Below are 25,729 nucleotides of genomic sequence, written 5' to 3'. Positions count from 1 at the left end.
TCCCAAAACATACACAAACACCATTTTTTTCAAGAGCTATAAAATCAAAGCTCTCAAAGTCCTTTCCAGTGTGACTTCATTCCGAGAGACACTTCCTAGGAAGGGAGCAGCTTAAGATGAGTTTCTGTTTCATCATCATTCAGGAGTTTTCTTCAGCAATAACATTCTTTCATTGTCCAGCTGTGGCCTGAGGGCATCAGGGGCTTTTTCACATCCTACACAAGAGCAAACAGAGAGCACTGCTGTAGAAAACACCTTCAGCCACAGCAGTGAGTGCCTGGTGTCTGCCATTTGTGTTTTTCTGGAATCTGGTTTAGCAAACTTCCCTGAAATAATCTTCTAAGCCATAATTAAAAGACAAGTGTAAGTATTTATTGTATAATGAAGTGACATAGTGAGCACAGCAACATCTGGCTTAACATCCAGGAATACAGCTCTAGAGTACACATTTACAGAATCATATCTGACTTACTCACTGTTATAAAAGAGGCCAAGCAAAATCTGAGAGGTTTTTACATCCTGTGGGGTCTCAATAATCCAAATCTGTGCTGATTTTTATGTCTGCTCATTGCAAAGTCTTCAGTCAAGTACTTTGATGTCAGCAGTAAAATGCTTCCCCTTCCTCAAGGATCTCTAAACCACTGACTGAGCCATTCAGTAACCTGAGGAAGTTTACATGGGAAAGAGGAGAAATAGACAAGCAGAGCACTTAACCCTGGTAAAGCCAAATCAGTTGCAGGAAAATGAAGGGAATTCAACCCCCCCAAAGAGAAACCACTGCAGTTACAGTTCATTTTGCTTCTGAATTCATAGGCCAAAGTAAACATATTTACACTAATAATGTGGACAGGGATATCACTTTAAATCCCAATTTCTATTTTTTTATGAACTCTGTGCCTTTTCCAAATGGAATTTTCTGTCTGCCAAAAGTGCTTTAAAAACCCCCAAAAATCTGTTTTGGCTCTTTCTTCACTTCTAATTTCTTGTTCTTTCCTCAATGTATTCTGAAGGAGTCTCTAACAGGGGATTAATTTTCAGTGTCAGTACGCTAAAGAAAAAAACCATATAAGACAAGCCACCAGCAGAAAGAAAAGCCTGCTTTACACTTGTTTCCTAAACCAACAGCCTGTGACATGCCAGGGCCAGCAAGCATTGATTATAAACAAAAAGGTGCCATCTCAGATTCCCAAAGTGAACCTGGCTTTCAGAATCCTCTGACAGTGTGATACTTCATACCAACAGCTCCTTTGTGTAGGGAGAGCAGAACAAGCAAACTAAACAAAACCACAGAAAAGCCTTGGAGGCAGCGACAGCATAATCCCATTTATTCATAGCTCAGCTGAAGTGCTGCCTGTAAAACCCTCTGCAGTGATTTATTTTGCTCTCATTTCAATATTGCCAAGAACCCTGCCTTCCTGCCGCAAATCTGCCTCCCTTTGCCCGCAGAATAACCCAAACAAACACAGGAACGTTTACACTAATAAATCCTGCGTTGGATTTAGGTGCCTGTGTTAAACTTGGTGTATATTTCCAAGCTCCCTCCTGCAAACACAGAGCTCATTCTGCCAGTAGATGTCACCCGGAGCAGGGAAATGTCTGTGGCAGTCCTGGAGAATCCCGGTTATTCCACCTGGGTGCGAAAAGTCTCCCCGCTCCCACCTAGGGTTTGGGAAGGAACCCCAGGAGGAGGTGGCCAAAGCACGCAGGGTCCATCAGCATTTCTGCCTTCTGCCCCAGTGGCACAGGGCTGGGGGGACACGGTGACACAGGGTGACACTCAGTGACACGCAGTGACACTCAGTGACACATGGTGGCAGTGACACACAGTGACACAGGGTGACACTCAGTGACACTCATGGTGGCAGTGACACAGGGGGACACTCAGTGACACAGGGTGACAGTGACACACAGTGACGCTTAGTGACACATGGCGGCAGTGACACACAGTGACACATGGTGACACTCAGTGACACTCATGGTGGCAGTGACACAGGGGGACACTCAGTGACACTCAGTGACACACAGTGACACACAGTGACACTCAGTGACACACATGGTGGCAGTGACACACGGTGACACAGGGTGACACTCAGTGACACACAGTGACACACAGTGACACTCAGTGACACTCATGGTGGCAGTGACTCACGGTGACACTCAGTGACACTCATGGTGGCAGTGACACACAGGGCACTCTGTGCAGCCATCTCGATGGTTTCATGCAAACCTGTTCCTCAGGCTGCGGCTCCAAGCTGAGCCTGCCAGGGAAGAGCGCAGGGAGATTCCAAAGGAAGGAGTTCCCTGCAGCCCTTGGGTGATTATTCAAATTGCCTGTCACAATCACTCCTTTGGATAAGGAAGGGTAATCCCCGAGCTGATTTCCCTGTGAGCTGAGCCCAGGATCACCATGGTGGTGGTTTCTGACAAGGCACTGATCTGGCTGTGCAGTGGCAATATGGAGTTTCAGGATGATTAAAAATCAACATTCCTACAAGAATGGTGGCTATAAAACAATTTCTAAATGCCTCTGAAACCCACCCCCACCTGCACCCAGAAAGATGAGAATCCAGCCCACACACCTTCACCTCTGTGGTGCACATACCAAAAACCAGTTAATGGCAGCAGAAATCCCACTGGAAAAATATATTTGCTCCACCAGTGAATAAAATGCAAATATGAAGTTCAGGTGAAATATAAATGCTACACAAGAAAGATCATCAGCTGTACCAAATAGTCTAATGAATATGTTATGTTATGCCTCTACATCAGAACAAGGAAAAAAAATCAAACTAAAAATGCAAAGGTAAATCTCCAGGCTTTCAAGCTCCCTACCTAGAAGGAGAGATGCATATTTCATCTTGAGTACTGCTTTCACCCAAAGCATCCTTCTGAAAAAGTATTCTGAGTCATTTACTTTGCTATATCTTGGTTATTTGTATTTGGTACTATGTAAGGTTTTCCTCCTGTAATTCTTGGAGGCAAAAACAAACAGAGGCCATGATAAGTAAGTGAAACCTCAAAGATATAATTGATCAAAGGTATTTGCTTCCACAAAAATGTCTCTTTAATATCTTCATCAAAATTTAAGCTTCAATTAACAACTTCAAATATGGATTCCTTTTTAAAAATGGAAGAGCTACAATAAATACAGAAACAAGCAGAGAACTTTCACAAAAACACCAACAAATTTAGTTCTGTGTGTTTAGTGAGTGGAACGTAGAAGGAGCAGAGTACCAGGGAAATAGCTGGAAGGAGAATGGGGGAGAAATAGGTAAGTGCTAGTGTGTCTAGTCTTTGTAACAAAATTCTTTTCAGAAACCCAGCCTGTATCACATAAAGAAGCCCCCTATTCAAAAGCCAGTTTGTTTGCACAGTCTAATTTGATGGAAAAATTTTGTGTGCCTTTTTATTATGAAAGGTTTGCTTTTTTCAATGGGCAGCAATCTCTGCTTTGGTAGCAACGCCTGACTAAAGCAGGATGGGAAATCTTCCAGGTTTTGGCTAGAAAAATAGCAGTTTTGCAGGACTTGTGCCCTGGCTCTGGATTTCACAAAAGGTTCCTTTCTTCCTTCCTTTCACTCCCAACAATGCACCTCCAGAGATCTGCCACAAAGGGTTGTTCTGAAGTATATTTAGCACATGGTGGCAGGCTTGGCTGCTGGGATCAGTTCTTCTTCACTCTGAACTGATTCTTACATTTCTGAATGCAGCAGCTCATTCAGAATTCAATTCCTCGTTTTTCACAGCAGTGCAAGTTCAACTAAATTTTTTACAGGTTCAAAAATCAATCAGGCAAACCCAAGACAGAAAAATCCATGAGGTGTCCCAGTTAAAGCTCAAGTAGCAGCAATTCTACAGTGATGCTGTGAAGATGTACTGGAGGGCTGCCATGGGATGTTTTCCTGGTCTTTTAATTTCCTTTATACTGGGCTCTGTAGACCTCTGGTCTGGCTCATTATGGCTGCTCATACTTCACATTCTCATCAAGAAACTTTCCAGGTGGGAATCGATGGCAGTGACCCCAGGAACAGCAGCTTTTTCTCCCTTCCGGTGTTTAAAGATGGATTTTCAAAGATGGATGAATGTGGTAAGGATATAAAAAGAACAATATTTTATGAACATAATAAAACTGGACATCATTAAGTTTAAAACCTCATTTATCTATATATGAATATGCTTGCAGAGTTCCAAATCAAGGTTCCCCACTAGGAACCCTATCCCATTCCTGCTTAGTTTTTCCTCCAAATGATGCTGTTATTTTCTTTTTTCAGCAGCTCATTCAATGCAGAGGTCACAGGAGTGTGATTTATTCTGGGTTCTCTGCACTAAATAGCCCAGTGCTATTGTGTATGGACAGCGAGCACTTCAGAGAAGTAAAACCTTTTTTTTTTTTTTTTCCTAAATAAAACATATATATATATATATATATGTATATATATATAAGAATTAGAAGACCTTCTTTCCAGCACAGGTTTGGATGTAAATTATAAGCCCTACTTTTTTGCCTTTTACACAGAATTGACCATGCATATTTATACTTTTTGGGGGGCACTTATTCCAATTCACAGGACAGTGTGAAATGGCCAAAATTAATGGATTCAAAAATCCAAAAAGCAAACATTTTGGATCTTGTTGAAATTGAGGTTGTCCAAATTTCCTTCAAGCAGTACATTTTGTTCCAGATCTGCTTTCTGATGGAAAAGTGGAGCTTATTTTGCAGGTGATGGAAATAGAAAAAAAAATAGCTGAAGAAAAGGGAAGATCCATGAGGTTAAGCATTTTTTTTACACATTCCCCCTTTCTAGCAGTTACCAATATCCAATAAACATCTGTACATACCCGTGAGAAACTTAGAGCATTAACTGCACAGCAAGATATAAAGATCATTTTTAAAAGCTTCTAAGATACCTTCAAAAGCAGTGAGGAGGCAGCACTGGAGTGTTATCAAGAAGGCTCTCAGACAGCAAATTCTGCTAAATATCCTGGAGCTTTATTGAACAGCTTGCACTGGAAGATAAAGGAATCAAGACCATCTATGAAACAATCTTAAAACTGATTTAGTAATTGCCTGTGAATACAACTCAGCCCAGGCTAGATGAGGCTCAGGGGACCTGAGACCCATCAGCTCCCCAAAACAGGCCATGAGCAGAGCTTTAAGTGATGCAGACCCTGCGTGGGGATTCCTCTCTGGGGAATAATTTTTTGCCACGTTGCCACAAGAAGAATCCATCACCTGCTAATTTTGTTCCATTTGTGAGGCACTGAGCAACTTCAGCAGGCAAAAATGAAATTAACGTTAGAAAAGCAAAGCCCATCTCAGTTGAGATGAGGCAGGATTTCACCATGGGGACCTAAACACGTGCACAGCCAGCTGAGCCTACTGACAAACACCAGTGAGGGCATCCTGAGCCAGCACAAGCCTGTCTGAAACATCACAGCCTGGGCTCTGACTCTCTGGAAACACTGAACTTGAGCTGATTTCTTACCATTTCCAGCAGAAGGTGTGGTCATCTTAACACTTAGAATCCTGTATCAACACCTCCCAGACTGCTGCTTTCTGGGCCAAAGCCAGAAGTGTACAAATGGACTTTTTACCTCCTTACTCAGTGGCCTTGTCCCAGAAAGGCTCCAGTTTCCCCATTTGCTATTGCAGATATTTCTGAATTCTTCTGTTTCTTTTGATCTGCTCCTCTCTGGGTTTCCATTGCCAAGTATTTTCTCTTCATCTCTATGTTCAAAGCCCAGAGCTGCAAATGCAGAAATTAATCACTTTGAGGTTTCTCTGTGTGGATGAGCACAGCCTGTGAGGACAAGCAGTCTGTGGTTCATTTCAGCACCATGGGCAGGCTAATCTGCTGAGCTGTGAGCAGGGAAACTGGGAGCCAGCCCTCCACAAAGTGCCTGGAGCACCTGCCAGAGGCACAGAGCATTCCCTGGTGCCAGGGGTGCATCTCCAGCTGCAGCACAGTCCCAAACCTGTGACCAAGGGGCAGGAAAAAAGAATGCACTGCACAGAAATCTAACCAGCACATTCACAGATCTCACTGCTTTGACTGCCTGGCAGAGCTGACAGAATCCAGCTGATGTGGAGCCTTACTCCCAGCCTCCTGACAGACATTTTTAGAACTGTGCTTGCTGATTAGGGACAAAAAATGTTGTGAGTCCAAAATCACCTGCCGTTTGCATGGGCTGAACACCTTCTGGTGAGGTCATGAAGCAAGAGGCTTGAAGGACAAACTGGCATCTACATGGCACAGTCCAACCCTAGTAACAGCACCCCAAAGTACTAGATCTGCAGAAAAAAAAAAAGCAGAAAATAAAACTTTTCTCAATTCTGTGAATGTCTTATAATGAATTTTATCAAATATCATTTTTAAGTAGATTTTAACACTCTTAAAGTCAAGATTCTCACCTTCTTGTCTACCAGCTGCACTGCTGTGAATCTGCCAGCACAGCCAGGCCAGGGAGGCAAGGGACACACATCATTGTTTTGGGAGTATTCCCCAAATCCCCAAATCTGTGACGTAGCATTACTCCTCTAAAAACCCACAATACGCTTGAGATTGGATAAAGATTGAACAAACCAGCATGTTAGAACGTATTTTGGAGGTAAGAGAGGAAGGGAAATGAGCATTGTTTAAGGAGTTGCCTTCCATCCCCTTTCCAGATAAAGCTGGAACGCTGACTGGCCCAGCCCACGTAATTGTGTCTAAACCACGACCTGCACACTCCCTTCACACATTTCTCAGGAAAACACAAAACAAACAGAAACCCCAACCTTCCAAAACAGAAAGGGAAACCTGGGGTTTTACCAAACACTAAACACCAGAACATTGTTATGATTTCAACTGAATTATTCATCAGAATATTCATTCACTTTTAAATGCAAGAGAACCAACCAAGAAGACCTCAGCAAAGGTCAAATATTTGCTGATACACCTTATATGTAACACAGCTCTGACCATGGAAAATTGAATCTAATCAGTGATATTGGTTAAACTACATGTGGGTGGATTTTAGGTGGGATGTAAGCAACTACAGAAATCAGATTAAGCCTGGGAGAAATTGCAGCATGTGATTATCATGTAATAATTACTCAACATTTTGACAGAGCTCAGGACTGGGCTCAGCCCAGCCCTTGACAACGAGAAGGCAGCATAAACATCAGGGTATGAAACTCCATCACTTCTGTTAGTCTGCCAGCATTTCCTCTGTGGGAAGTCCATGAGCTTCTGATGAAAGCCCAGGGCTGCAAATCCAAGAGAACCCCTGGGGTTCAGAGACAAGGTCCAGACCCCTGGAGAAGTCAGCTGCAGTAGAAATCTGTGAGGGTAACCTTTTGGAATTGGGTCACCACCAACTGTCCGTGTGCGTGGAGCTCTTAGAGAAACCCATCTGGTCCTGGCATCCATCTGATCTGCTCTTCATGCTGTTACCACAGCAACTGACACTTAAACGAAAAATCTTTGAGCAAGCTGGATCTATAGACAGCCCCACCAAATCACAAGGCAGCAAAAGTGGATGTTTGAGGCGGGTCTGGGAGGCATTTAGCTGTGTATTCACCAAAAGGGGTTTCAGCCTTGTTTTCTGTTTGTGCTTTATCATTTGACAGAATAAGCGTCAGCACACCAATTTTTCTTTATCAACAAGTCCTCTGTAGGTCAGTCACAGCAGTGATATCTTTCCATTTGGCCTGCTTTGCAGTCTAAATAGATCTAAAATATTTTGATTTCTTCATTGTTTCCATGTCACACACAAATGGAACATTTTTTTTTGCTGTAAACACAACTGTCGAGAGAAGTAATAATAGCCATGTGCTTTTTCAGAATTAAAAGATGCCTTACAAAAGTATAAATTCTAACTAGATCTTCCGAATAGCATTTATATTTATCATGTTGGATTTGACCCAAATTTCTTTACTACTTTAGGGACATGGACCTGACATTCAAGTTCTTTGCAGGATATTTTAGTGTTTGGCAATACAGATGTTAAAACTCATTTTCAGGGAGGGAAAGTCTGTGTTTGTAGTAGAGGATATTACATGGATTGAACTAACCAGTCTTAATATTCTGCCAGCTAACTCTGAAATATGCTTTATTTCTGTCTCTGGCATAACAGAAATCTGAGAACTGAACTTAAGCTCTGAGTCTTCTCAGCAGGACAAACGAGGGAAGGTTTTGCCCTGCTCCATGAGCCAGATTTAGGCTCCAAAAGCAACGCCCACACAGGTGACATTGACACAGAGCACGAAGGGAAGTGGGAGCTGGTGACTGAGGACAGGGGAGGTGACACTGGGACTGGCACTGCCTCACACAACCCACACCCTGAGCCTTTCAAACCAGCGCTGAACATTGCCAGTGGAAGGCGAACAGAGGAAAGTAACACCATTCAAATTCTTTTTCTTTGAATGCATCTTTGAAATTTCTTCTCTTATTACTCAAAGTCTACAAGTGAGTGGAACTATTTTACATGTAAAACGTTCTGGTTTAGAGGTATTATGTCTTTCAAAGACCAGGAGGGAGGAAAGAAAGAGGCAAGGAAAGAAACTGAAGGACACCACTGAGAGGAGTGACAAGCATCTAAGATCCCTGAACCTGAAATGAAGAAGCATATTTCCATAAAGCTTCACTATTACACATGTTGCTCCCTAATTTCTTTCAATTAAAAGAAATGAAAAAAACTTCCTTGCACAAAAACCCTCTCAAATGCTGTTTTGCCACTGCAACATTTTTCTAAAAAAAATCCCAAATTACTTGCATATTAATAACCCATGAGTCAAATCTCTTTCAGCTGGCTATTTAAAATTGTCAACAAAATTCATGTTATGCAGAGTTCTTGTTGGGGAAAATAATTGTCTGAATGTTTCCAACCTTTCTCTCACCTGGCCCTTTCCTGCTCTGTCATTGGTATCAAATTTGAAAAGAGGAAGAAAGTCAGAGCAGCCACCATGATTTACTCAATCAGGAGCAGAACAGCGACCCATAAAAATTTCTGGCACAAACCTTCCTGTGAACACATTTGCATGTTTATTAGTTAAACTTTGCCGTCTGCGACCACTCTTGTGAAAAAACAACAAACCATTAGTACAAGAAATGGTAGAAAACACATTTTTAAAGGCCAAAAAATCTAAAGTAAACTGAACATTTATTGCTGGAAATGTTTGAGAATTGCCCTGTCCTTCAGAAAGTCTAAAGAGTCCCAAGGTACAAATTCCATCAAAAAACAAGTCTGAGTCTGTCTTCTGAATTTGGACTAAATTTTGAAAATCCCAATTTGCAAATATAATATAGATTTTCCCTGTCAAGTGTGGAAATATTCCAAGTAGGAGAAACAACCCAGCAGAAAGATATGGTGTACAGAATATTGAAATAAGCACAAATTCTTAAATAAAGTTGAGACATTTCATGATTTTGGATGAAACAACCCTAGGAAGACAAACTTTTTACTGTCCTCAGCAAGGTAAAAGCTATTGACATAACTAGGAAGGAAACTAAGTAATTAGGGAAGAAAACACCAAACCTTAATTTGACCCTTTACTTTCAGTGATTAATTTAAAAATACATATACAATAATATTGAAAATCTGGTTTGGAGAAGCAGTATTCCATGCCATGCCCAGACTGCCTCTCTTCCTCTGCAGTAAATCACTACCCACCACTTTCAGGCTGTGAGGGCAGAGGACGATTATTCATATTCAACACCCTGTTAACAAGTGTTTGTTCTTGTCCCTCCGCAGTGACTTCACAGAGCTTTAATTGACAGCACAGATGTCACAGCTCCTGTCTCCAGCCCAAGCAATTGTTTGAAAAGCTTCTGAGTTATTTAACTGCTGGTGTTGACAGGAAGCCGGACATTTCTGCTCTGATGAGGGCTTTGTTTTAAGGTCTCTCAGTGCATCTTACTTTCTGTTTCTTCCTATCTTACATGCCTAAAATACTGCTAATGGCCGTGCACAAAAGGCTTCCCATTTCAACATCACATGTGCATTTTGCAGGAAGACTCTCAGGAATTTTTGAGATTGTCCCAGATTAGAGAGAGACCAAATCCATCACATGGCAATCAATTTTAATAGAGGCAAGATCACAGTCTCGACTTCTCCCTGTGTGTTCCCACTAAGATCACAGTGCCTTCTGTTCTCCCAAAGTCAGCTATTAATGCAAATTATATGCAGAAAAAAAAGGGATCCCACCAGCAATGTGCTGGACATTTGTATTCCCAACAAGATCCTGTTAAAGGCTGTTAACAAACCTGGTGGATACCAGCTTTACTTCACATATTGATCTGGTGGAGCAAGTACAAGGCACGTAGACTTCTGGTCTGTATTAATTTGTACTATAACTCTTGGCACAGGATCAGCTGGCAGTGGTCTCCCCCACGTTTTAAATAAATTACCTGAAGTAGTAATTGTTTGTTATCAGTAGGGGGGATTTAATAAATAAATATACTTGATAAATCAATGTACAGACAAACCCAGACATCCACATATAAATTAGTTTACTTTAACTTACTAAAATGAGGCTGCTGGAATGATGATGTTTCAATACACCAAAATAACATTACCAGTTTGTGTAAGCTGACATGTTAAATACATCTCTGTCCATTCTTTGATCTTTAGAGCTTTGCTTCTAGTGACAATAGTCAGTATCATAAGGAGGGGCTAGGCTGGAAAGCCCAGATTATTGTGATTTTTTCCTATTGTCTTAACAGAATCAGTGAAATAAAATGATGAATTATGTTGTTATATCAACTGAGCAGCTTATATAATGTACCTCTGTTCCCACAAAATTGAAATTTAGTGCTTTAACAATGGGCTTTACTCTTCCACTCACCTGTAAATGAGCACTACTGGAGCAGCACTGAGCCCAGTTCTGCCCTTCTCACCAGCTAAATCTGTTTCCTCTTCTGTGAAATCACTGCTGCTTTACATCATTATGAATTAGGTCAGAAACAAACCCAGTGACTGCTCATTCCAGCTAGTGAAACATATGAAGAGTGGCTGCAATGACAGATCTGTAATAATGCTTCTCATCTGCAGTCAATTAAATTTAGACCACGCAGAACTATAAGAGGTACACAGTGGAAATTTTTGGCAGGGTGACTGGCAAGCTGTAGCACATCTAACAAACTTGAAGACTTTTAAATTCATCTTCCCTCTGAACTTCAATCAAAGGCTATAAAAAAAAAATCCAGCTGAATACAATAAAAATTTAAACAGCGAAAATCATTAAAGCAGACACTTCTCGTTACCTCACGGTGACTTGCAGAAAAACCTTGTCAACGTCAGCTGCTCATCCCTGGTGTTATAATCATAATTCACCTTGCTGGAACAAACAGCACGGGAATGTCTGCATCTGCTAAGCTTGTGTACCACAGGCAGATGTGAGAGGAGGCCAAACATGTTTTTAGAAGTTACAAAAGAGAATGATTACTTCTACTGGAGGGGTAGGAGCTTTTGGAATGTGCTTTTGGACATAGGAGTGTCTTTTGAGAACTACTGAATATATCTTCAAATGAAAACTATAAATTAAGTGTAATTATTTCTGACGGCTTGCATGAGAAAAATAAAGCATTTATCCTGTCATTGAGATCCCTGTCTCAGTGCACTCTCAGGACTTTGGAATCATCCTTGTGGCATGTCCACACTGCCCGTAGCAAGACTTCCTTTGGCTTTTTCTCCACCACAATTGTGGCTTTTTAACAAAAGTACATGATCTTCCTTCAAAAATTTGTGGCTAAAATATTTGTCTGTCCTTTGGCTGTTTTGATTTTTGACAACTTTTCCAGCAATCCTCATCCCACAGCTGCAGTGCTCCCCCTCAGTCCGTACCCAGCAGCAATCACACCCACATCGCTCTCCCCTCCTCACAAACCCCAGGCCTTTGTGCCTCTGCCCTCCCTGTGTATCTTTTATTTCATTTATCCTCATGCTCTGCCCCAGAATTTCTCAGAATTCATCTGTTCCCCCCTTTGCACTTGTCAGCCCAGCCTTAGCTCTGGTTTTGCCTTTATTAAGTGCATCCCCATCCCCCTGCCTTTTATTCAATCAGCCCCACAAGGCAGATCCTTTCCATATAGGGCAGGAACGATTCCTCTGCAAGATCTGCCTCACTAATTATACACTTAACATACATTTATCTGTTCCTACAGCAGGTTCCAGAGGGCAGGGGCTTTTCTTCTGTGCCTTGTCATTTAGAGCAGTGCCACTATCAGCCACTTCACAGCGACAGGGGCAGCACTGTGCTGCAATTGGAAGGGAGATTTGCCAGCAGATGGGGTTTAAACTCTTCTTGACAAAGAAAACAGCATTAAAACAATCGAAACAATTGGCTGGGTCCCTGTTTACAGAACCCTAAGGGGTATCTGGGAACCCCAGGTGAAACGTGGATTGTCTGTAGACGTGGAATGGATGGTTTAGTTTGGACAACAACCGGTGACAGGGAAATGGGCTCGTGTAGGCTGCAAATTGTTCTCCTTGTGGAACAAAGTGCATGGCCTGAATTTAGAGGCAGGTTGTTTTTAGAGAGATGGCACTTAAAAAAAAAATAAATTCTTGAAAATGTTCTTAAATATTACATCTGAAACATAGTGACATATATTACCCTATTTTGCTCCAAAAATAAATAAAAAATTCTAAGGATGATATAAAAAGCTGACAATACAAAATCTTTACTATCCCACATTCCTGCAGTGTTGTTGCTATGAGATCAGTCTGTCAGATTGCACTAAATCTAATATAACACGTTTATAATCCAGTAAATACATTTTTCAGGAGCAGGTTTCCACAAAACAGCCATTTTCCAAGACAGAATGGACTCACTCTCACCCAGCTCAGCCCAGCAGGAAAGAACCAAGGAGGAGAGAGAGTTGTCCAAGGAGTAGCTGGAGTTGTTCAGTGTAAAGGAATTTCTGTGTTGTCCCTTGTCAGTGGAATAACTGAAATAAATAGGAAGTAGAGCCCAAAACCTGAGTCTATAAGAGGCCAGAGCACTTTCTTCCGGTGCAATATTTCTGTCTTGGAAGGGAGATCAGCAGACCAAAACAGGGCAAGAATATTCTGATTAGAGAAAAGCAGATGCATTTAATATTTTTATATTGGACTTACTAGATAACAGAACAGAAAAAAAAAGTTGATATCATTTATGCTGATATTTTGCACAATTTCTGACAGAATTTCAGAGGTTTTGATCAGCATTTGCCCCTCAGGGTTTCTACAAACAGGTTCCATGCAGTATTTCTGGTGGAGTAGCATGCACAAAGGCTCTGGAAATTTTCAGCAGGCATCAGCAAATGCATCTTAAGTTTGCATTTGAGAAGCTAAATACAGAAATCCTGTTTTTCAGATCACCAGAAGATTGGGCTGATAAGAAGATAATTTTCTCTGTGTGTGGCTTTGGGCTTAGAGTTTTCAGTAGAGCCTGTGATGGAATTCTGGTTACCATCTCTCCTTTGTGTGACCCTCCTTCCACGCATTGCACTGAGTTTCTGAGTATTCTCTATAAGGAGGAGAACAGGTGGATAAGAGACTCCAGCGGGGCTAATGAAACAGAATTAAACTCAATAATATTATCTGAGCTCTTTATCAATGTTTTGAGAGGAGATAGCTTATTAAGAGATCAAAACCTACAGCTTTAGGACAGGGTAATCTGACCTGAAAGAAGACAGACAAATTCAAACTTTTGAATCAAGAAGTTTACCTATATTAAGTTTCAGAGTGGGTTCTGCAAAGGGTTTGTATAAATTTTTCTCCAGAAGACAATCTGATGAAATAGTTTATGCAATACATGGAAATGGCAACTGTTATTGTTTCAGGAAAGCATCAAATCAATTTTTATACAGGTATTTTTCAGATGAACAATCTTAGAATGTATTCAGTTTCCCTTACCTTCAGGAACACCATTTGCAGAGGTGAACTTTCACCTTATGTGTTAATTACTTCCTCAGCACAAGCTGAAACTATCTTACTTACATGAATATTGGTTATGTGCTTAATTAAAAAAAAATCCCCTCTAATTTAAGTGTCATTCTGGTGTTTTAAAGAAAGTTTCACCATTTCATTGATCGCTTTCAGATCAATTTTATGAGCAAGCACAGGAGAAAAGTTGCCATTATCTCGGCATGGATTGAAACTCTTCAACACTGCAGAACATTTTGTAAAATAAGCATCAATGATAATACTGGGGATTGAAATCATAAATCGACCAGCATTGGACTTAATTCAGCAAAAAAAGATTAAATACCTGAACAATCCTTAAAGCTGGAAGCCATGCTCCAAGGAGACTCTTGGCAGTTTATTTCACATAAGTTGTGTCCAACTGGATGGAAAAGATGCATTAGTGTACAAGGAATTACCACTGCCAGTATTGGTGAGGAAATAATGAAAATGTGATTGGCATAAATCATTCAGAAATCTTCCTACACAATCCTGATCCATATATTAGATTGCCTGGCATTCCAGAGCTGGGAAGTACTAAGGTCAGACTTACTCTGGAGTACTGTATTTCTTAACACATTTTATTGTAAATAGAAAGTGGAATTCTGATCCCACGGGAAATTCCAACATTTTGACATTTATTTTCAGTGCAAATAACAAACATACAGGGTTTGAATCACTGAAACTCTTATATGCAATAGTATAAGAATATCAAAATAATGTAAATATCATAGAAGTTGAAATTAAATGAATGAAATGCCAATATAAAATATTTCAACATTGCCAAAAAAGAAATAAGGTAAAATTATTCATTTTGATATTTTCCCATCAAATTTAATCTAAATCAATGTATTCACTTAAGATGATTCATTTCTGATGAAATTGCATTGTCTGAGTAGAAAATTGGGTTGGTTTTTTTTTTTCAGCTCAGTCTCATTATTAAAGATTGATCAGATTGTATAAGTGTTGGGGAAAAAACATTAGGAATTCAGCTTTTACAAACTTACTATATTGAGGTAATTTTGATTAAAATTTCACCATCCCCAAGAAGGAAAAGCAAATAGTCACAGTAATTGTCAATCATATTCAAAGGACTTACAGGTGCCTCTGAAGTGACTTCATGAGAGATAAGTAACTGAATTGCTGACATGAATGTGACCATTTGAGCACAGTTCTGTCTTTTCCTCTGCAGGTCCTGTGGTTTTCCACCCTCAGCAGCAGCCCCTGCTTGGTCACTGCTCCAGTGTAATCCTGCCTGTGAGAATTTAGAGCTGCTCTGTTGTGCCAACATCACAATGGCCAATTTACTGCCCTGGCAGGGAGGTAAATTTGCATATCCGACTTTTTACCTGTTCAGTTCTAGCTCCTACACCTTGTTTCTGTGGCTTCTTGTATCACCTTGCTCCCCCTTTCTCTTCTAATTGTGATTCCTTCATTCATACCTTTCTAATCATCCCTCACCTCCTTCTTCAGCTTTTCTGCTTTCTTACAAAATACTTTAGAGAATTTGTGCTGTCACAGCCTAGAAAAGTCCTTCCCTCTCCCCAGGAATAGTCTCCTAACTCATTGACCTGTCTCTCATCCTGCATTAAGCTTAAACACTTCAAGATTCTTTGGGGAAAGAAACTCCACATCTATATAAATGGCAAGATTTCAGCAGTATTCAGAAAACAAAGAATAAATGAGCAGAAACTTTCATTCTGTAGGGAAGGCAATTTAACTCTACACCAAGCTAATTAAGGCAGCTCATGAAGATAAGGGATGCCTTCTGTTCAGATGTTGCTGTATTTTATCTACAGCCTGTGCAGTTTCTGTACAGACACGACACATCCACTCCCCAGGTGCAAATGGAGATCAGACCTCAAGTGTTTCAGTGTCCTTAGCTGATTGTTACAATGGTTCCTGCACTAATCCTGCAAAACAGGAGTAAAATTAGTCTGAAACAACAGATTACCCTGGAATTGCTAATAAAGGAATAAGGAGGACAAATAAAAGAACTTAGTGTAACATTCTGGCTGTTGCCCAAATTTTGGTGCCGCTGTGCTTGGAAAAAAATTGTCTTGGAAGCACAGTTGGACCTATTCATAAATACTGAACCTTTCCTCTTCTCATGCACCACTAAACCTCTTGCAGATGCTTAAGTGACTTAAGCAAAGTACTGCAGAGAGCAAAAGCGTCAGTGGAAGTGGCTTTAGTTTCCAGTCAGAAGCAGCACAGCTGGCCCTCAGATGCAGTGGCTCTGTGAATGACCCAGCACACTTTCCAAGCTGGAACTGGGAAGTTTATCCTCCTGCAGGCTGTATGAAAGTATTTCTCACCACACAGTCAGCACTCCTCTAGTCAAATGTGTCTGTTTCAAAACTTCTCTCTCAAGGAAGTTTCTCCTCTCCTTGAGTCCATGTAATTAGCCCAGGGTGGCCCTGCCTTGTTCCACCCAAAATTCCTGATGGTATTTCTATACCATAATTGTGAACATTTATCACCAGCAGTTCTCTAGGCAGTCTTGTGACTTGGACAGCAGAATGGAACTGGTGTTTAGCATTGGCTTTGTACACTTCCCAAGTGCTAAACAACCTTTCATTACCTGCACTTGGCAGCTGCCCAGGAAACTTGGGCTTCTCAAGCCCATGTGAGTCTGGGAACATTACTAAAATAGTCTCCTCAGATTCCTGGATTTTCATTTACTTCTGCTGCAACAAAAGTATTTCTTTATTTTTTCAGACTGCTAAAATCTCAGAAAGCTGGTGGTACAATTTCTCCCCCTTTATACATGGCTGCTGATCACCTGGTGAGCTGGACCTGTGCAGCAAAACCTTCCAGAGAGTCCTTCAGGTCAGTTCCAGCAGATGAGGTTGCCTAAAACTCAGAGCTTTCCATTTTGTATGTAATCTAAGTGTATTTTTTGTGGTTGTTTTTGAGTGAAATAGCTGAATGTCATCTCAGGAAAAGAGATTCTCGTGCTTTACTCACTAGGGAAGGCCACAGTCTGTACCTTTCCAGAGGTACAAGAAAAGCCACAAATGGAGGGATTCAGTGATCTATCATTATGTTAGGTATTTTTCCCAACATAAATCACCACCCAGTCCATTGGGTGCTGTATCAGGAATGGGCTCAGCAGACAAACTGTGCTGACAAACCAAAACCAAAACACAACAGCACACAGGAATACACAGAACAACAACAAAGGGCTGGGGAAATACCTGAAACACTTCCTGGCTTGATGTGTTTTTCTGGTTTCACACTGCTGTCTTCTCATGCTATGTGTGAAGTGCTGTTATATATTATTGCCATTAATAGCACTACATAACAACAATGACAGGAGCAGCACACCAGAGAGAGGAAAGAAAATCTAAAAGACAATTGTCTCATAAAAAAGAGCAAGCCTAATAAATTGGGCATGACTTATTTATTCTTAATTATAGATGGCTTTTAACCTTCAAAACATAAGCATTTTTCTCCTAGTAAAAGCAGCACACACAATTCAACTCATCCATTTATGTACTTACAGGATTTAAAATTTTAAAGTAGGGTTTTTCACACTTTTAAACTCTAATGACTCCAATGATGCTTCCATGTCCATTTAATAAGGAATGCTAATGAAGCTAGTGCCTGGAAACAGTGAAAGGTCAAAATTCCCAGTTGTTTGGGATGAGAGAAACACACATTGAAGCACCCAGACCAAATGGGAAAAATCAAAAACGTGAACTTGCACTCTGCAGCTCTAGATTAAATCTTGGCCATTGGGACAGTTTCTTGCTCAGGAAAAAATAACAAAAAATTAATTCTGGTCTTTAGGATCTTTTCTAACACTAATTTTAACATAGCTGTTGTGCTTCTAGGAAACACTGAAGTTTTGGCAAGTCCACATGTTTTACAGCTAACGAGACTGCTAACTTAGTGCAAAATGCTCATCTTGCTCTAGTGAAAGTCTCCTTAGTTCTACTTCAGTGTTTTAATTTTTTTGCTCTGCCCCCTCTATACCTTTAGGGCAGTCACTTCATATCTTGCATCCCATAGTGTTTGCACAATGCTGTGATTTTCCCTCTCCATAAACTTTTCCAGGAAATAGAGTTCTGTAACCGTGACTGTAGCTCCTTTCTTATCTTCACATCTCAGACTGGAGCTGCAATAAAGCTCAGAAGTTCTCAGGGCAGGAAAGCTGCCTGGAGAGATCAGCTCTGCTCACTCGGTGTTCTTGGACCGAGTGCTGCAAAAGCTTTTCCAGGTGCAACCATCTCACAGGTTGCACAACACAAGGTGACTCCCAGTACCTTTAACATCCCAGCAGGGACACACCCATGCATCCAGAGCCACGGATAAGTCAGCAGAATAAAAACCTTCCCCACATTCTGCTCCTCATGAAGATGGAGAAAACCCCTGTAACGTTCAGCAGTGCCCAAACCCAGGCCAGTGAGAGCAAGTGTGAGAGTCTGATCAGCCCTGAATCATGAGCTGCTGCCCTTCAATGGCTCCACCGTGCTGCAAAACTGCTGCATTATTCATTCAAAGCCATGGTGCAACTTCCTTTTATTGATTGGGGATTTAAATCCGGCTCCAGCGAAGGGAAGGGTCAGAAAACAATTACTTAGGGCTCCACAGAGCCCCCACCAACTGTGTTAGATAACACCAGGAGTCACTCCCTGTACTTGCCCCATAACCTCTGCCTGGGGCCACCACTGCTCTCCCAGCAGCTCTGGCAGCTAAATAGGGATTATTGCACCTCTGGCTGTATGAGTGCTGTGTGTATGTGTATAAGAAGGAAGGAGGGTTGTTTGGTTTTTTTCCCTCTTGCTACATAGGTAGATCTCTCAGCATTTTCTGAGAGAAAATATTGAAATCAATGGTGTGTCTGAAGATTAAATCCACAGGCAGAGGCTTGTGCAGTGCATTTTGAAATTAACCACTGCTTAAGAGCAATGACAAGCAATCATATAGATTTGCACTTGTAATCCACTTCTACATGCTCACTTTAGTGAAAACAGATACTTTAGTAACATTCTCTTATAAATAGCATTGCAGCTCCTAGAGAATCCAGTTTGTATTTTGTAATTTCTCACATCCTGTCGATACAACCCTTAAGCAGCTTTCAGACACAGAGCTGATCTCCACTGCCCTCTGATACACCTGCACACGCCCTCTGAGACTTCAGGTGTTGCCAAATTCTTACTGAGGGCAGAGTGCAAATTGCAGTGAGAACTGCCCTGGAATTTGTCTAGCAGATTTCCCCTAGTGCCCAATGCACCCTAAGCTGTGCTGGTCAGATTTAACAATCTCTAAAATGCTATTCTAAACCAGATTTCACTTACTATGTTCCCAGGCAAAGCTATGAGTTTTCACCTTGGATTTATTCTATTTGAGAAGCTGCATTATTTTTTCTTCCTCAGCTTTCCCTAGAGCCACATTAGATTTTAATATCTTAACCACAGAAGAACAGTAGCTTACTAATATTTGTGAAGGACACACAGGCCACCAGAACTCCATGGGACTCATCCTCTCCTGCCTACACTTCACTGAAATCACCACAGAATCACAGAGGGGTTTTGGTTAGTCAGGAATTAAAGACCATTCAGTTCCAGCACACCTGCCATGGGCAGAGACATCTTCCACTAAACCAGGTTGCCCAGAGCCTTGTCCAGCATGGCCTGGAACACTTCCAGGGAAGGGACATCCACAGCTTCTCTGAGAAGTGTGTTCCAGAGCCTCATAACCCTCACAAGGAAGAATTTATTCATGACATCTAACTAAACCAACTCTCTTTCAGTTTAAATCCTTTGTATCCCTTAGTCACAGACCCCACATGCAGCAAGGATTTGGGATAGCCACCTAAATAGGATTTAATATGACATTTGCCCTGAGACAACAAATTTACATTTTGTTAGGGGTTTTTTTTCAGTTTTGTTTTTAAATACAAGTGGAAAGACTAACATAAACCTAGCCAAGAATGGAGTCAGGCTTCCTGATTCCTAATGTCTATCATAAAAGCCATTTTACTAATTCTGGTGTGATAGCTATGTGAGTATTCTGCAATGAAGTAGAAAATGGAAGTAACAGAAAAGTAGAAAAGAGAGATAATTCTACCTAGAGACAGAGCAATCCGTGCCCCACATTACTGTGAAATGCTGTGATGAAGGTTTTCTTTTTCAAATTCCCGGTTCCAATTTCTGCTTTGAATCAATGGAAAATGGATTTGGCTGATTTCATCACCCAGAGATCTGTACCAGAACCATGAGAACAGAACTATCAGAACCAGAGAGAGCAGAGCAACCCAGCCCTGGTTTCACTTGACAACTCAGCTCCTGGGGAGGAGGTGGAGACTTCTTTACCTCTGATGGTTAATTAAAAGAAGTTTCTGTACTTGTGGAATGACTTTTGTTCCTTGGGAATGAAGGATGCAGCTGAAGGTGTCAGATAATCCATAACACATTAGTTTCTTTTCCACCTGCTCCACAACGCTCCTGAATAAGCCTCACCAAAGGAGCAGAATAACAACAGCTCAGTGAAATAAAAATTGGTCCGTGAGCCTCATTCCCAGTGCTCCAGCTCCTGATCTATAAGTCTGAAACTGTAAAAAAAGAGCAGACCCCACACAGGGGTGCAGGGACGAGCACCAGAGCAGGTCACTTCACCATCCCCAGCCTTCCTGTCTGCTTAAACCCTTGGCACCTGGCTGTCCAGAGAGAAACTCAGTGGAGCACTAATCCAAGGTAATCCTGGGCATTATGGGTGAACGACACCTATGAACAGTTGTGCTGATGCTTTAACTGAAATTCTGCATCTCACTGAGCACAGCAGCAATCCTCTCCTGGCCTGAAGGAGAGCAGGAGTGCAGCAGCTTTGCTGCTGAAAAGGGACATGAGAATGTTTTGTGACAGAGAGAGACAGCAGAGGCAGTGGTTGTGAATTTTTTAACAATTTGGTCTACAGTCTGTATCTTAAATGTGTTCCTTTTTGTATTTTTCCTGTTTGAGATACACAGGAAGTAATAGAATTTTTGCTCTGGGTCACTTGGTGATTCCCTAGGAACACATTAGAGCAGCCTTTGGTAATCAGCTCCACTGCAAAGCCAATGAAAGTACCCCAGAGTCACCATTATATTACACAGGAAACAATTCAGCAAGATTGGAATTATTTTATTAGACAGTAAAACAGAGCCTGTTTGGAGATGCTACCTATTTAAAAATTCAGTGATTGTCTGAGTTGGTATTTTCTTTGTTACTTAGGAGAGACAATATTTGAAAGGGGCTGAAGAGAAAAAAGAATTGCTTTTCTTTTTGTTTCTTTTTTTTTTTTTTTAGAAAGAAAAAGAGAGCTTGAGGTTTTCTTATGACCTCATTGTGGAAGAAATTATAAATAGAGTCTGGAGATAAAATGAAATAAAACTAATAAGTTTGCTTGATTATTTACAGCAGATAAGACCACTGTATGGCTGTGGCTACAGCTCATGTAAATTCAGCTCCCTGATTAGCAGCATCCTCACAGGTTCTTTTAGTTTTCATAATATAATGTGCCTTCACATAACCCCAAACAAACTCTCTACAATACAAATGGACTCTGAACATATTGTGATGTTTCTAAATCCCACAGACACCCATGTAAATAAACAATTACACACTCAATTCTCTCTGCATGCACCACAGTGGGTGCTTCAGGAGACAACACACATATTCCTTCACTGAAAATACAACCCATTTGTAATATGAGCTTTATAAGTGCTGGATTTAAACTTGAAGAATATTCAGAACACAACTAAAATCCCATTAAAATGGAAATGAATTTTCTGACTCCTATTCCTCTATCAAAATTTTTTTCTCAGTTTCCCTCATCTTCAGTGAGGTTCCAATTCAGCATTTGTAGCTTCCTATTCAGTCTAGGAGAATAAGCAGTATTAGCAAGGTGAAAGCTTATATTAAAGGATAAAAGCCTGGGTATTTTTAATGGTACTGGGAAAGGAAACATCAGGTTACATCAGCACAGCTTTCTCTATAATCATGTCACAGCTTTTGCAGAATAACAATTTCTATGATGTGAGGTTCATAGGAAAGGGAAGTGAAAGCATTCAGTTAATTTGAGGCTCTGAACTCATCACCTGCCATAGACAGGTTCAGGTAACCAGGGCTTACAGAGAAAGCAAACAGAAGCAGAGAACCAACAGCTCTTGCCTGCTGAAGCACTCATTCCCTCTCTTTACACTCCCCTGGCCCAGGTGAGGTGAAGTGGTTTTTGTGTGTCTAATCCAGACTTTACAGGCTGCCATCAAACAGCAAGGCCAGGGCAATCCTGTCTGCAGCTTCCCCACGTGCTGCTTGTATGGGTTCAAACTCCCCAATCCCTTCTCCTTAGCAACACTTTCTACCCTCTTTCCCACAAAACACATGCAAACACAAACAACTGAAGCAGGGGCATTTCAAGGCTTACCATAGCTAAAGCAAGATCATTTTCAGGAGACTTACATCTCCTTCAAGTGAACCAAATGCATTGAATGAACTTCAGTCTCTGTTTTGTTTTCTGTGGCTCCTCTAATGTTTATTCCTGTAGAAGGAAGAAAGCCAATATTGACATTGCAACCAGAAGCCACTGAAATATGTAATGCACCAATATAGACATATCTTGTTATCTATATTCATACATACACACCCCCTCACCACCATCTCATCTGACTGCAGCTAGAAAACTGCATTTGTCATTTCTCCTCTGCCAAGAAAGTGAGAGAGATGGGACAAGACTCCTCAGCAGCCAAGGGCAGAAATTGGGTCAAGAAGCATTTCAGGCAAGAGAAAGGGCAAAATAAAGCAGGACCTTGCTGTGCAGGGTCTGAGGCTGAGGTCCCCCAGAGGGGAATTGTTCCTCTGGGGTGTTTGGACAGCAGGTTGATGGCTGGCTGCAGCAAGGACACAGACAGAGATATCCCATCTTGTCTGGGTGCAGAGGAAGCACTGCAATCTTAGCCAAGGAAAAGAGAGAAATAAAAATAAGGAGGGAAAATGATAAATTAAAGCTAAATTTTCATTAAAGGAAAAGGATTACCTATCTCAATGCTGAAGAGCTCATTCACCTAGTCCTCTGCCAAGGAGCAGCAAAGGACCAGAGGAGCAGCAAAGGACCAGTTGCTGTTTCCAAGTGTTTCCACAGAGTGGAAACAGAGTGTTTTCCAGAGTGCTTCCACAGTTTCATTTTATGCTAAAAGTTGTCCCCCACTGATACAATGAAATAGGTGGCACCATATACTTCATATATTTTTAAATGCTAAAAAGGTATTGGAAACTTTCAGATTTGGTTAGAAGTGTTGCAAATGATGAAAGACCAACTCTAGCTGGAGATGTCCAGCTCCAACTTTGATGGAAGATGAGCTTCTACCCCAAAGTGCTGAGGGGTTACTTTGTTGGTCGGGACCTTTCTCATGCATTTCAATTCTTTGGAATACACTGTTTCAGTGTTCTGCTACTCCCACTAAACCCACAAACCTGCTGCCAGCCACCAGCACCGCTGCTCTGCTGGGTTTCTCACTGTATTTTGTGGATTACTCACACACTCAGAAATGGGTAAAGCCATTCAAATGCTCCGAGGCTGCAGCCAGAACAGCACAGCAGCTTCTCCTTTGTCAGGCATCAGCTCCTTTCAGCATGCAGGGCCAGAGCACAGGCACAGAGGAGAAAATCATGAAAAAACTGTCAAAGGCAGCCAACATCAATTACAATACACTGCAGGTTAAATTGCACACGACACTTTCTCAAAGCAAATCACCTTCTCCCGTAAAGAGGTTTTATGTCATTTTTAAATTCTAATGATTTGCTGAGAACTCAATATCAAGAGAAAAAAAGAAAAAAATCAATTATTTTCCACAGATGGCCACTGGACTCAGACGCTGCTGTGGCACGGATGGGGCAATCACAATGACATGGCTTTTTCCCTCCTGTTAGCAGAGATTATGCTGCATTAGATGGCATTGAGAGGGTGGAGAAAACTGGGATGCTTCTAAGACAGTGATGTATTGTAAAGCTGGATGAGCTAATTTTAGACCATTTAAACTCAGATATTGGCAGCAGTTTTTCTGAGAGCTCAGTTAAGGCTAATTTACCACAAATCATCCACTGAACTCATCCTGCAGATCACAAAAATGTAAAACTATCATGCACTTAGAGGATAAAGAAAATACTGTGCTGGTTCCTGCAGGTTACATAAAAATGCTTTTAGAGGCAGTTATGCCAAGAGGACATGACTTGCATTTTTACACTTATGAATGCTCTTCCACAGTAATTAAAAATGACATACCCCATTAAATCACTTAGTACATACCTTAAAGCATATGATGCAGAGGTTTCTTGAAAAAGCCAATTACACAGTGTAGCTCTGTACAAGGCCAGTGCTTCAAAGCAATTTTCTGATTTTATGAGTTACATATGCTTCAGAAAGGGACTTTTTTTTTTTTTTATTACTGGCAGGAAGATGCACTGCAAATAAGATACAAGCTCCCACTTTATTTTTTTCGTTGCTGCTGTGAATTAAAAAGTTCATTGCATATCTGAGCTTCAGCACAAACAGTAACACTTCACTGGAGAGATCTTTTAATGCGAGAGGATCCTTTTCATGCTGAACCTTGGTGTAAATAAAGCCGTAGTAATGATTAAATGAGGGAGAGGAGTTTTGGCATTGTTGCCTTCTCCCACCAAAGAACATTTCTGCCAGAATCCATGGGTGGGAGAAGCCTTGAGTCCTTGCCATGTAGCAGGATACTGTATTAGCCTTGCAAGGCTGCAGAGTCTAACTGTGCATGTCACAGGAAATATTCAGATTTCTTTCCGTCATCTCTGTTTAGCCAACACTGTTTTGCTCTGATGACACTTCAAGAAAATGAGCTCTATTTGTCTACATAAAGATATTTTTCTTACTCAGATTTGAAAGAGGAGCACTTTTACTGAGAAATTCAGTTTTATTTACTCAAGGGAGGGTTTTTTTCATTCTGTTTCAGAAGTAAGACTCCCATACCAGAGCACACTGAGAGCATGAGCCCCAAAGCTTCAAAAGCACAAGAGTTGGGAGAAAGGCTCAAGTTCAGTAAAATCCTTCATGAAGGGCAGCAGACACTGGGCAGCACAACACCCAGCACTGAGGGGGTCTGAGTCCAATAAAAACCCACCTGAAAATTAAAAGCAGAAGAAATGTCAGGATGATGTTTACCTTGTGAGCTGAGGACACTGCAGAGGCCGTGCCAAGCCTGGCTGGAGGAGCTGAGCAGGGAATCTCCTGTTGGCATTTTAACCTGTAGCGAGCAGAGAGTATATGACACCTCAAAAATCTGCCTTTAATGATGGAATTCACAAGTTTTTATATAAATCTTCTTCCTTCAGGGATGACCTCCTGACACTTGAAATTCAACCAAATGTCTTGTCACTCACCAATACTTGCAAAACCTCTGCTTTGTGTCCACTGATATAATCTCATTGCTCCAGCCAAAAATTCAAATATAAAAAAAAAAAAAAAAAAAAAATAAATTTGAGTGGACAAGGAGATTTGTGACAGCCTAGATATGTCTGTGACTTGTGCAAACAGCCCTTTTACTCCAGCATTCTGCTGTTTTTAATAAAAAAGCTATCAGATCACACAAGATTAATTCCCAGAAAGATAAAAAAAAATTTCATCCAAGTGTTTTCCTGAGACTACTACTAGAAAACAGAATAAAGGAAAAATTAATATTTTTAATGACAAAAAAAAAAAGAAGCTGAAGTTGGCTCTTAGCCAGAGGGCTTTTTAAACCTCTAAAGAAGCTTTGAAAGTGCCCAAGACCCTTTTTCCTGATAAACTT

At 41.0% G+C, this 25,729-nt stretch overlaps 3 long non-coding RNA genes across 5 annotated transcripts; 1 reads left to right on the top strand and 2 right to left on the bottom strand.

Moving 5' to 3' along the window:
- On the bottom strand, positions 1–15,242 carry LOC135308032 (uncharacterized). Of its 3 annotated transcripts, XR_010368594.1 has the most exons (10): positions 15,029–15,242; positions 14,237–14,311; positions 10,829–13,492; positions 10,248–10,391; positions 8,882–9,006; positions 6,174–6,292; positions 5,596–5,747; positions 4,909–5,007; positions 477–662; positions 1–215 (listed from the first exon to the last, which is right to left on the bottom strand). It is a non-coding gene; the product is annotated as an uncharacterized LOC135308032 (long non-coding RNA). The 3 variants fall into 3 exon arrangements; XR_010368593.1 differs by lacking the exon at positions 477–662; XR_010368592.1 differs by lacking the exons at positions 1–215; positions 477–662 and adding an exon at positions 2,313–4,044.
- Positions 9,166–20,289, top strand: LOC135308034 (uncharacterized). The gene is made up of 4 exons (XR_010368595.1): positions 9,166–9,882; positions 15,122–15,252; positions 16,651–16,761; positions 20,138–20,289. It is a non-coding gene; the product is annotated as an uncharacterized LOC135308034 (long non-coding RNA).
- A 68-nt stretch (positions 20,290–20,357) lies between these two features.
- On the bottom strand, positions 20,358–24,688 carry LOC135308035 (uncharacterized). The gene is made up of 4 exons (XR_010368596.1): positions 24,223–24,688; positions 23,455–23,541; positions 22,345–22,458; positions 20,358–20,491 (listed from the first exon to the last, which is right to left on the bottom strand). It is a non-coding gene; the product is annotated as an uncharacterized LOC135308035 (long non-coding RNA).
- Positions 24,689–25,729: the final 1,041 nt, after the last annotated feature.

This window comes from Passer domesticus, chromosome 9 (assembly GCF_036417665.1).
Source record: "Passer domesticus isolate bPasDom1 chromosome 9, bPasDom1.hap1, whole genome shotgun sequence".
Taxonomy (NCBI): Eukaryota; Metazoa; Chordata; class Aves; order Passeriformes; family Passeridae; genus Passer; species Passer domesticus.
Note: the sequence above shows the minus strand (reverse complement) of the source record. Positions and strands in the feature narration are given on the sequence as shown.